Genomic DNA, 11574 nt, shown 5'->3' on the forward strand with positions numbered 1-11574 from the left:
CATTCTTAAAGATGAAAACATAGGAATGAAAAAAAACATACATTTGTACATGGAAAATCACACTTATTGATTACGAAACTTATCAAATGAAATAAAAATATTTTACCGTTACATATGTGAAACAAGAGGTTCAGAAAAGGGTGGCATTGAGATAAAAAGAGACATCGCATTGCAATGATATTCATATTTCAGTATGGCAAAAGAGAGGGCTGAGGCAGACGAAGAGGGGGAGGGAGAGCGGGAGAGAGTATAAGAGCGCACTTTTACGTAGATGATGCTATTTTAAGTACATTTGTACACAGAACACAAAATTTACGTAGGTGTTCGTTTTTTCCGCGCGCTGTTGCAAAGTGGAATTTTAGAATTATTGTGAGGCTAGTTCGATGAACCCTCTGCCAAGCACTTAAGTGTGATTTGCAGAGTATCGGTGTAGATACAGATATTTTGTAATAAATGAGGAGTAACCTTCGTTTTTCATACGTGTTTGCTGCAAACAAGGAGTACGTAATACACTTATGAACGTTAAGGACACACTTTTAACTGACAGATTAAAGCTCTTCCCCTTGACGACTTAGACACACCACTTTTGTGGAGTGCAGGAGTGGTAGGAAGGGGTCGGCGCCGACGCGACGCTAACTTATGGGCTACGGACTGAGCAAATCAGAAACCTGGCAGAGTTACTTATGTCTGTTGTCTACATGGGAGATTGTGTACGGCATTACTCATCGAAATTCACGAATGGCTGTAGCACTTTCTGCTATTGGTAGTGAGAGGTTCTAAAACTAAACTAAAACTTAACTCCTCCGGGACAGGCCATGAAGGCCCAACGGTACCGACCAGCCGCCGTGTCATACTCAGCCCATAGGCGTCACTGGATGTGTATGTGGATGGGCATGTGGTCAGCACACCGCTCTCCCGTCCGTATGTCAGTTTCCGAGACCGGAGCCGCTACTTCTCAATCAAGTAGCTCCTCAGTTTCCTTCACAAGGGCTGAGTGCACCCCGCTTGCCAACAGCACTCGGCAGACCGGATGGTCACCCATCCAAGTGCTAGCCCAGCCCGACAGCGCTTAACTGCGGTGATCTGACGGAACCGGAGTTGCCACTGCGGCAAGGCCGTTGGCGGTGAGAGGTTCGCTGCAAGTATATCAAGCGTGACATTAGGTTATATAGTAAAATGAGTAAAATCATGGGATACCTCCTAATATCGTATCGGACCTCCTCATGCGCGGCGTAGTGGAACAATATGACGTAGCGCTGACTCAACAAGTCGTTGGAAGCCCACTGCATTGACCGGTTTTGCCTCTTTAGCCGTCTGTAATTGCGAAAGTCTAGCCGATGCAGAATTTTATGCAGGAACTGATTTCTCGATTATGCCCCACAAATATTTGATGGGAGTCATGTCGGGCGATCTCGATAGCGACATCATTCTCAAGAGTTGTTCAGAATGCTCTTCAATCCAACAGCTACAAATTGTGGCCCGGTAAATGACGTCGGTGTTTAGGAAAATGAAGTCCAAGAACGGCTGCAAATGATCTCCAAGTAGCCAAACATAATCATTCACAGTCACGATCGGTTCGGTTGAACCAAACGACTCATTCCACTGTGGAGTCACCACCGGGTCGCCCAGTGCCTTGTTGACAACTTGGCCCCATGGCTTCTTGGGGTCTGCGCCACATTCGAAGCCTACCATCAGCTCTTATCAACTGATATCGGGATTCCTCTGACCATACCATAGTAAAACTTCCCCTTTGTATGTAAAGAATGACAGTGCTGGAAAAACTCTCTTGATATTTGATCAAACAGCTGATCAAAACTGAACGTACTCAGACAGTTCTCTCTTTACTTATTCTGATCATCACTAAACTGACACACAATATTTTTCGCGCGAAGAAATCTGACTTTCAATAATCCCTAAAAAGGAACGGGCTTGACTAACAATAACCTATACCTTTCATGAATCACTTACTTCATAAAAATCTTCGTTACTCGAACTGCTGCAATACAGTGAGTGCCAATACTGCCAGCTAAATAACAGATTGTAACTACTGAAGGCACTAACTAGTGATAGGCATAGTTAGCAAATTAAAGATATTGATAGAGAACAATCAATGTATTTACCTTAATAGTGTTCAAATGTCATTATATATATTTATCATTTCATGACATCCAGTCTTACAAATTTCCCTTTTTTGATGGACGCTAGTCCAGATCGTCCGCTCAAAGTAACCTTTCATAACTCTGACATCTCTCTCCCCACAGCCACCACTGATGGCGGCGCACCTCCAACTGCCCAACACTCAGTGTTGCCAACTCGAAAAAACCCGAGTCGCTAGATTCAATATCAAAAGTCGCTAGAAAGTCGGTAAAACTGATTTTACTATGGGTGTACTGAAAATTTCGTGCTGTGAATGGCGCAGTAAGCCGGTGGGTGGGGGGTGGGGGGGATGGGAAGGGGGAGGGGGGGAGGGATGGGGGAGAGCGGGAGTTGTCTTAATTAAATGACGCATCGCTTGCAACAACATACATATAAAATACGCTAACGTTTAATTAAACATGTTATCATAATTGATGGAACACATAAATTGTTGTTTCAATCACAGTAGTCAAATATACTAGAAATATACAACTATATTTGTAACAAAAGAAAGCAAGAACTCAAATTATGTTACAAAATATACACATACCAGTATGTGAGCTATTCATCGTTGTCACTCAGAAGATCGAATAACTCTTCTGTTTCATGCTCTGACAGAACTGTAGTTGATGTAGAGTGTTGAACGTCGCTCAAAAGGTGATGTTGCAGTTCGACTGGTTTTGTCGCAAAAGAGTAACTTTTCTTTGTTCCAATAAGCTCCAATACGTCTGACGGTATGTCAAAAGATGCACAATCTTTATTTTGTTTCTTCAGCTGGTCTCTCAATATGATCAAAGCATTAATTGACTTTAACGATAATCTGTTACGTTGTTTAGTTTTTATAATGTTCATGGATCTGAATATTCTTTCCACTTCTGAATTTGAATGCGGTAGGCATAGAACAGTCATTGCTAGCTGTGAAATCAAAGAAAAAGGAGTCTCTCCTGCGGCATTTTTATACTGCAAAACCTCACTCCAAAATCGAACAGTGTTAGTAGTGTTATTCCACCCAATGAAGTTGATATTATGCCATTCTTGCAGCATACCATCTATGAAATCGCCACTAAAACCCAATTCTTTGGCTACATCCGCTACAGCATTATTTTTATTCACTTGTAGTGTTTCTTCAACATCCAGCATTGACTTTTTTTCAGGATCGTAACGTTACTTGGCAGTCTTTGTTGAATTTCTTTTATGAGTTTCGGACTAAACTGAATGCATCTCTTCTTCAAATAAACTTTATTTTCTTCAGACAAACTTGACTCGGACAATTTCTGTTCAAACGTAAAACCAAGGTTCGGATTTGCGAACATACGTACATTCGCTTGGAAATGGTGTTGTCAACAAATCAACAGTTGGAAAAACTATGTTTTGTCCGAGTGACTGCATGAGAAATAGAAGTGTATCTAGTAATTTAGTGGTGTCATTGTCTTCTCCTTCAAAAGCTTTTATTGCTATTTGTACGTCTTTTAAAGCATGTTTAAGGTAAAACATGTAAAGATGATTTGAGTCGTCACAAATGTACTATATGCTGAACAATGGTACATGATCTGCTAAGAACTTAATTTAACTTAGTAAATCTAGAACAAAGTCAGTGTAGTACCCATTCTATAGTTAAAATCTTAGTTTTGTTAACGAAAATACTGGCCCAAAATAGTTTTGATTTGTACTTCAAAAGTCGTCAGTATTCCAAACGTCGCCAAATAAAATTTTTGTCGCAAAAAAAATTTTTTTATCGCTAAGACGAAGGCAAAAGTCGTCATTTCTAGCGACAAAGTCGCTAAATTGGCAACACTGCGGCAACACTACGCGCTGTTCACATCCAACTGCCCAGCGCTTCACTAGCGAATATTCCAACAATGAGTCCAACCAACCACAGACTGCACACAGCACTGTCAGCGATTTTCATACAGAGCACTACGTGGCGTTACCAACATAAAAAGCTAAACAGCCTACTTACAATAGTTCTCCAGTCGTCTATGGCCACCCGATGTGGTTACAAGCTGAGGAGAGGTACTGCAGGCGATGTCATGCTGTTAGGAAAGGCACTCGCGTCGGTTGTCTGCTGCCATAGCCAATTAACGCCAAATTTCGCCGCGCTATCCGAACGGATTATGTTCTTCGTACATCCCACATTGATTTCTGCGTTTATGTCACGCAGTGTTGCTTACACTCTTCACGATTTGAAACTCGGGATATTGAATTCCGTAACCATTACTGAATTAGAAAGTCCCATGCTTCTAGCTCCCACTAGCATTCTACGTTCAAAATCTCTTAATTCCCGTCGCGAGGCCACAATCACGTTGGGAATCTTTTCACGTGAGTCACCTGAGTATAAATGACTGCTCGGCCAATGCCCTGCCCATTTATACCTTGTGTAAGCAACAATACCAACTGTATACGGGCAAATCACAATCCCATGACTCTTCTCACCTCAGTGTATTTACTCAATCAGTACAAAAGCGCCTTGGGAAACCATCTGATTTAGTACTTCAAATTGTCGTTGAAGGATACCAATTGTTTCAAACACGTATTTGGTGACTGAAATGTCCGAACATAGGATGGACCAAGGACAGGAGACGTGGAAGGGCGAACCCAGACAGAGCACATAATCATTTTTCCTTAAGGAATTACAAATTTACAAGTATGTCAACAATCAGAATAATTAAAACCACAGTCTTCTCTTGCAACTGATATATAATAATGACAGAAAGTTTCTCTTACGTAAGTGGTCTTTAAGACTTAAACAACGAGCTTCACTTACACAAGCAAATTAATGGAGAAACAACAATAACTGAAACAACTACTGTTAAACACAATAAGTAGGCCGAAGCCAACCTTATCCCAGAGGGGCCACTTTTAAAACTCAGTAGACAACAGTTAAAGTGAAGCAAAATTTTAACGGCCGTAAGGCACTTAAATAAAACCCACACAAGCATAACAGTGGAATTAAGTAAGGGTTACTACCATAGACTAAACAACCAAGAAAAAGAATTGATCCTCCGAGAAAGACGACAAATTCAAAACTTCAAGTCTCGTAATCTTCCATTGAGTTACAAGAAATGTGTAACCAAGTTAGGCCAAGCTGACTATCAAGAGCAGTGAATTACAAATGGAATTTAAACGTTCAAGAACTTAAGTACAGTGAATGTTCATAAACTCAAGTACAGAATACCGATTCTTTGGTTCGTTCCGTTAGATCAAATAATAGGGCAAACTCCAAAAGGCAGTTACTTAAAACCACTCATCAAATTGAGTAGCCGGAAACTTAACTTGTTTGGCAGCTGCAGAGCTGGAATCAAAACTCAAGCGAGAGCTAACGGCCAATCAAAACTCCAGCGAGAACTAACGGCCACCGGAGACGCCGTTCGGGTAATGCACAGGCCGAAACACAGGAGTCGCGTCAATTGCGTCACGGTTCAGAAGAAAGGCTGTCAACAGATAACATAGACACTATGATACTAAAGTCAAGAGCTCCGGCAATGAAGTCTTCAGGTCTATCAAGACGTAATAAAGCCCTTAAAGTAACACAATGTTCGCTAAGCAGTTATTTAACTCTAAGTGAATAGGGCTTAAACCTTTTAATTACAAGCAGAAATTTCAATTAATGTACTAAAACTGCTAATATAAAAAGGACAAGACACTTATGATAACCAATAGCAGATTTATTAGCAGACATCGAATGCTTCTTTGAAACTACTGGCACGGACTTTAGGCTTAACATTTACAGATAAGATTCAGGTTACAGACACTCAACATTTAAACCCATCTAAAACAAATTCAAAATTACATTAGTTCAAAACATAAAAAGCAGATTTAACATTGCTCAGAACTTGGAACAGACATGGAAAGACTTAAAGCTAAGGAACAACAAAAGGAAGCACCAGTGCATACGGAATACTGCCGGTAGAATCGGAGCAGAACCTTTCAAAGACAAATTTACCTCTTAAGTCAGTGGCCCATCTAAGTAAACATTCACGTAACCCGAGACTAACTAGGAAATTCTAATAGACCAGCTACCTGTACAACACTTCTTATACACAGATAAATCGAAATCACTAAGCGAATCAGCAAAGTTACACTCGCGGCTTCAAGTAGATTACAGTAAATGCAAGAAGACCTCATCTTCCAAACTCAACAGGCGAGGTTTACTGAGAGAATAAACATAATACGCACCATAGCTCCTTTAGAATTCCATATGCCATCATTCAAACACTATTCCGGCCGCCAACATCCAGACTGCGCACGGCGAGAACATTCCAGAAGGCAAATTGCTGGTGCATTCTCTCTCCAAAACCCAGAAGTCAGTCACAATGGGTGCTGCCGTGTATGCGGCTCTGAATACACGAAGAGGCCCAAACGGCCACCATGTGAACAGTCAGTGCCTGCTGGCGCCTCTTACCAACACCAACTCGCCAACCGCAGCAAGGGTCCCGCCTTCTCCCCATTCCCAAACAGCGATAAACAGAGAGAATCAGTTGTAAGTAGGCTGTTTTGGTTTTTATATAGGTAACGCCACGTAGCGCTCTGTATGAAAATCACTGGCTGTGCTGTGTGCAGTCTGTGGCTAGTTTGCATTGTTGTCCGTCATTGTAGTGTTGGGCAGTTGGATGTTAACAGCGCGTAGAAAGCAGGTGTTGACAGATGTGAAAATTACCGAACAATCAGTTTAATAAGCCACAGTTGCAAAATACTAACACGAATTCTTTACAGACGAATTGAAAAACTAGTAGAAGTCGATCTCGGGGAAGATCAGTTTGGATTCCGTAGAAATACTGGAACACGTGAGGTAATACTGACCTTACGACTTATCTTAGTAGAAAGATTAAGGAAAGACAAACCTACGTTTCTAGCATTTGTAGACTTAGAGAAAGCTTTTGACAATGTTGACTGGAATACTCTCTTTCAAATTCTAAAGGTGGCAGGGGTAAAATACAGGGAGCGAAAGGCTATTTACAATTTGTACAGAAACCAGATGGCAGTTATAAGAGTCGAGGGACATGAAAGGGAAGCAGTGGTTGGGAAGGGAGTAAGACAGGGTTGTAGCCTCTCCCCGATGTTATTCAATCTGTATATTGAGCAAGCAGTAAAGGAAACAAAAGAAAAATTCGGAGTAGGTATTAAAATCCATGGAGAAGAAATAAAAACTTTGAGGTTCGCCGATGACATTGTAATTCTGTCAGAGACAGCAAAGGACTTGGAAGAACAGCTGAATGGAATGGACAGTGTCTTGAAAGGAGGATATAAGATGAACATCAACAAAAGCAAAACAAGGATAATGGAATGTATTCGAATTAAGTCGGGTGATGCTGAGGGAATTAGATTAGGAAATGAGACACTTAAAGTAGTAAAGGAGTTTTGCTATTTGGGGAGCAAAATAACTGATGATGGTCGAAGTAGAGAGGATATAAGATGTAGACTGTCAATGGCAAGGAAAGCGTTTCTGAAGAAGAAAAATTGGTTAACATCGAGTATCGATTTAAGTGTCAGAAAGTCATTTCTGAAAGTATTTGTATGGAGTGTAGCCATGTATGGAAGTGAAACATGGACGGTAAATAGTTTGGACAAGAAGAGAATAGAAGCTTTCGAAATGTGGTGCTACAGAAGAATGCTGAAGATTAGATGGGTAAGTCACATAACTAATGAGGAAGTATTGAATAGGATTGGGGAGAAGAGAAGTTTGTGGCACAACTTGACCAGAAGAAGGGATCGGTTGGTAGGACATGTTCTGAGGCATCAAGGGATCACCAATTTAGTATTGGAGGGCAGCGTGGAGGGTAAAAATCGTAGGGGGAGACCAAGAGATGAATACACTAAGCAGATTCAGAAGGATGTAGGTTGCAGTAGGTACTGGGAGGTGAAGAAGCTTGCACAGGATAGAGTAGCATGGAGAGCTGCATCAAACCAGTCTCAGGACTGAAGACCACAACAACAACAACAGCGCTGTGCAGTTGGAGGTGAGCCGCCAGCAGTGGTGGATGTGGGGAGAGAGATGACGGAGTTTTGAAATTTGTAATCAGTTTAAACACAGTCATGTATAATTGCTCTAAGGGGACGTTTCACAGTGCGGCACTCGCTTCTGTTACCGAGACGCCAGTCAACCAGAGGATCCAAAGACAGCACAACGCCGCCAAGGCCCTATGAAATGTAAAACTCGTTCTGAGCAGCACAAATGATAGGGATGTGTCTAAGTAGTTTCTGGTATCACATTAACTATACTCGCTTGTATGAGATATATAAACTAAACTCTGTCCGAACAGGGTTTGGAAGGCCCAACGATACTGACCGGCCGCCGTGTCATCCTCACCCCACAGGCGTCACTAGATGTGGAAACGGAGGGGCATGTGGTCAGTGTACCGCTCTCCCGCCGTTGTCAGTTTTCGTGACCGGAGCCGCAACTTCTCAATCAAGAAGCTCCTCAGTTTGCCTCACAAGGGCTGAGTGCACCCCGCTTTCCAACAGCGCTCGGCAGACCAGATGGTCACCCATGCAAGTGCTAGCCCAGCCCGACACCGCTTAACTTCGGTGATTTGACGGGAACCGGTGTATCCACTCCATCAAGGCCGTTGGCTGTATAAGATTTACGCTTGAGGTCAAGAAGTGAAGGAAATCGCTTGAAAAACGTAACGCATCTTTGGAAACATTTAAACTAACAATTATACTTAAATATGGAACAACGTCTTGTAAGCAGCACCAGTCAGAAAATACTCACTTTTTTTTCAAACTAAATGCAGATTTCTGCGCAGTGTTGTATATTTTCTTTAGTAGTTTTACCTTTTGAAGATTTGTTTATCTGACTTAAAAACTGTATCTTTCACACTGGTTCAAGCTCCAACACTCACATTTCATAAAAGTTCCGAAGTAATTTGTATGACATGTAGTACTGCTCAAGAGTATCCATTCTTTTTAATCCCTCTTCTCAGTTCCTCTACAGTGTAACGTTGTCTCCGTGAACTCCACAACATGTGGTGGTTTAGAAGTTTGCATCAAAATTTCGTGACGCTGTCTGTACGTAGCAGTGAGGCAGAGGGGGCCTTGGCGCCTGGAAGATAGAAACGAAAAATAAAGAAAGAAAAACGGAAACGGAAAAATTAGTAAAATATATCAGTTAAGCGAAATCTTTGATTATAATGAAATAACCATGACGAAAGATAAAGAGTTCGTTAGCTCAACATTACCTGTCAGATGTGGCTGTCTTCAGTGTGTCTATGTACTGGTAAACGAAAGCAGGAGTAACACACGGAGTTATAGACCACAGAAACGTTATTATTAATTGAATTTGAAATTGTTTACATTTTCTGATACGTTCAATGAAGGTACTTTTTGCTCATAGTATTGAGAGGTAAGACTGGTAGCGACTGGAAACAAATGAATGTTAGTCCGAAGTCGTTCACAGTCTTTCGACTTCTGTCGAAACTGGTAGTCCTGTCAGGCATTTTTCCGAATTTCTTATTATAAGAGTGAACTAACAGTGCTTATAGTGTCAGATTAGCGGGTACTCAGTGGCATAAGAGGTCATGTACCTATGATATTCAGTGCTGCAAATTATTTATCACTGAAATAAACACTCTATTAAACACTGAAAAACTACAGTCTGAGGCCAATTGCGCACAGTATCACTTGATCGCCAATCTTTCCAACGAGAAGAATGAACATATTAGCAGCTCGAACTCCAGCACTCTCTACCGATTCAGTTCTTGGAAGGCCAAGAGAATGTGGGCGCACTGACCTGTGACTAAGGATAGCAACTGTACTATCACAAAGACGAAAGCTGGCCTACTGTGGTTGATTGTTCGTAAACAGAAACAATTTCAAATCACATTTCATTTCAAGACACACGTGATTTAAAAGGAAAATTAATTTTCTAACAAAATGAAGTTTAATGTTGATAGTTTGTCTGTAACAGAAATTCTTATTAATGTATTATTTATTATGGTATATGAATAGAAAACACTTGTTTCAAGACATCACGATGACACACTCGACTTGTCTAACGATTTCTATAGGAGCAAATACAGATATTATTTAGTATGGAAGCTTCATAGGAGAATATTTAGTTTCTAGTATTCCAATTTTCCTGGTTTTCCAACTTAAAATGCATGAGACAACATTGATAAACAGTCTGGGTGACTAGTTCGCAATATCAGGTTACCCTAAATGTAGCAATAGTGTCGTAGATCTCCATATTTATTAAATATACGGGGTCTAGTGAAGCAGGGGATACAACCCGTCGGCTTTGACCAATGACGTCATACATTAGTCATAGTAATGTCTTCACTTCGAGGCATAGATAATAAAACAGTTCTGTGCTCCGGATAAGCGCTATCATTGTACACTAAAATAATTACTCGTAATGATATTGAGGTAATTTGGAGTATTAGTTTGTTATTGTAGAACAATATTTAGTGTCTTATTTTCATTATAGGAATGGATTTGTCTGTTTGTGGGTATGTAATTTTCGTTACTGTCTGTCTACGCGAGGTTCGATTATTCCTCGATATTTCCGTGTGGTAAGTTCACTTTTCCATTTGCTTCTTTCACTGTATTTCACTATTTTGACATATTTCACTGTTTCATTCCACCAATATGTGTATTTTCGTGTTGTGAAGTACGTAATAGAAATTTCTTAGCTGTCGATCTTCTTTCGTTTCCCAGCACTAGTATCAGTGACACATTTTCGAATGTGTACTTGCTATACTACAGGCGAAACCCCCGAAACAACTAAAATTTGCATCCCGTCCTTGGAAGTGTGGTATACATATATTACATACGTAGGTCCTTCTGTCATCAGTAGTACTGATATGTACGTAACAAAAGACTGTTAATAATAGCGGAGACGAAATAAACAACACATCTGCAATTCGTATCCCGTTTTCCACTTAGGGTTTGATACATCGTTCAAGTGAAGAACAGGACAGAAATGCTAGTGAAAACGAAGAAATCGACGTACGCTGAACTTGTATTCCGTACTGAACTTAAGCAATACAGTTCGAAAGAGTTTCGAGATACAACTGACACACATGTAGCGTGATGTATTCTTTGCTAGTAATATATTTCATTCATTTCTTTCCATTGTATTTTGCGGAGAAATACTAAGATACAAACACGTGATATCGTTAACGTGAAAATATTACTGGCCCTTATATATGTGAAGTGCAGTTTTTCTCTCTTGCATTCCTTTGTTTCTGAACATTCTTCTCAGCTCTTTCATCTTTGTAATACATGCTCTCTGGCCAATTCTGACGTCATTGGTCAAAGCCGACGGGTTGTATCACCACCACCTAAAGAGAAGGCCGCGGCGCGCTCTTGTGACGTCACGCAAAGCGGGCCAGGGTTGGCTTGGCACTGCGCTTAAAGAAACGAGACGCACGGCCTGCAAATCTTTGTCAAACGGTTTTACAGAACCTATTCCGTAAAAAATAATTAATTTCTGAAATA

General features: G+C 40.8%; 1 pseudogene; it reads right to left on the reverse strand.

Moving 5' to 3' along the window:
- Positions 1–1006: 1006 nt before the first annotated feature.
- Positions 1007–1123, reverse strand: LOC126098154 (5S ribosomal RNA; annotated as a pseudogene).
- Between the last annotated feature and the right edge of the window lie 10451 nt (positions 1124–11574).

Source organism: Schistocerca cancellata, chromosome 1 (genome assembly GCF_023864275.1).
Source record: "Schistocerca cancellata isolate TAMUIC-IGC-003103 chromosome 1, iqSchCanc2.1, whole genome shotgun sequence".
Classification (NCBI taxonomy): domain Eukaryota; kingdom Metazoa; phylum Arthropoda; class Insecta; order Orthoptera; family Acrididae; genus Schistocerca; species Schistocerca cancellata.